The sequence below is a fragment of the Austrofundulus limnaeus genome, unplaced genomic scaffold (genome assembly GCF_001266775.1).
Source record: "Austrofundulus limnaeus strain Quisiro unplaced genomic scaffold, Austrofundulus_limnaeus-1.0 Scaffold398, whole genome shotgun sequence".
Classification (NCBI taxonomy): domain Eukaryota; kingdom Metazoa; phylum Chordata; class Actinopteri; order Cyprinodontiformes; family Rivulidae; genus Austrofundulus; species Austrofundulus limnaeus.
Genome location: NW_013952800.1, coordinates 68,968 through 70,590, shown reverse-complemented (window position 1 = coordinate 70,590; position 1,623 = coordinate 68,968). Strand labels below are relative to the sequence as shown.

General features: G+C 36.7%; 1 protein-coding gene across 1 annotated transcript in view; it reads left to right on the top strand.

Moving 5' to 3' along the window:
• plac8.1 (placenta associated 8, tandem duplicate 1) overlaps positions 1–1,474 on the top strand; it is an 11,665-nt gene extending 10,191 nt beyond the window's left edge. The window contains exon 5 of the mRNA XM_014023954.1: positions 1,076–1,474. The gene's annotated coding sequence lies outside the window, so the exon portion shown is untranslated. The remainder of the gene's footprint in view (positions 1–1,075) is intronic.
• Positions 1,475–1,623: the final 149 nt, after the last annotated feature.

The window sequence follows — 1,623 nt, the reverse complement described above, 5'->3', positions numbered from 1 at the left end:
CAGAAATGAAGAATAATTCAGGAAACCAAAGTCTAACTATAGGATTTATCAAAAAGGAAAGTCTTCAGTCTAATCTTAAAAGCAGATAATAAGTTCTCCACCACAGTCTGCTTGAATACTCACTCAGGTCCACTCGTAATACAAACCTTTGTTGAAAATGATGCAGTTTTGAGCATCATGATGCAGGTAAATGTCTGAAGGGGTTGACACGTATGTAAAGAACCAATAACTATTTGAATTATAAGTGTTTGTCAGAGGTGTTTTCTAGCTTTTCATCAGCCTCTTTAAAGGAAACAAACATGCCACTCATGTAAGCTAAGAACAGAAAACTGAAGCTACAGCTCATAAAAACTCAACAAAATTGGACAATGAAAGATTGTAAAATATTGTCTGGCCTGATGAATTCAGGTTCCCTGGACTCCAGTGAGATCTCACACCCATCGATCACTTTTAGGATTTGATGGTACAGGAAGTTTATACCATGGAAGTGCAGCTGACAAATCTGCAACTGAGTGATTCTTACATTAAAATGTTTCCTTCTTGAATCTTTGCTACACATAATTAAGACATTCCTAAAAACAATATGGGGTCCAACCTGGTCCTAGCTAAGTGTACTTAATAAAGTGGTTTGTACTGTGCTGTAGCCAACCTCCCAGGACACAAGAAGAAATGTGACAACAGGTTGATCAGACTGACAGTTTAGACAGAAAAAAACAAGGAATTAATCCAAAACCACTTCAGATGAACTCCATCATGTTCTGATCACATCATCTGTCACATTTTAAATCCTAATGGGCTCCATGGAAGAATACCTCCACTGATGACAAAAATAAATAAAATAAAAATTAAAACCTGAAGATATTTTCACTAAAATTCACGTTTGTCAATTTTAATGATTCAATGAGAAATTTCTGAAACAAATGAAACAAAACTGGAGCTTTAGGACTCCATACATATCAGATTGTTTTTATTATTAATGTGGAAAAAGTACCAAAAGCTGTATCTGCATCTGTCACAATGACTTTGACATGTACAGATATAAAATAATTGAAATGAATTTTCTTTACCTTTCTAGATGCTGTCATGACATCAGAGATGTAAATCTGCTGCAGCTGACAACGAGCCCACCTTTATCCTGACACAGAATTGTTTTTGATGATGTTTGTTGTGATGTTCACCTTTTCTAAAAGGATCTGATTGTTGTTTTCTGAGCTCCTTTCTGAGGAAAGACAGACGGCTGTTCTTCGCTCAGGCAGCTGATGTGGTGATTTATAGCTGCTGTCTGAAGCCTGACTGCACCAGCACTGTTCTGAGCTGAACTCTGCTCTGTTCAGAAATGTTCTCGTTCCAAACGTTTTCATGTACTGAATCTTGTCTGTAACACACTGTGACTTTTAAACAGAAATCAAAAATATACTTGAATCATCATCTTACATCAAAGGCTTTTAATAAACATTTTAATGTGGAACAGAAAGTCTTTTCTTGCATTTCTTTGTTCTTTATTATCCCCCCCACATACACACATTATATATACACTTACCGGCCACTTTATTAGGTACACCACGCTAGTAACGGGTTGGACCCCCTTTTGCCTTCAGAACTGCCTCAATTCTTCGTGGCATA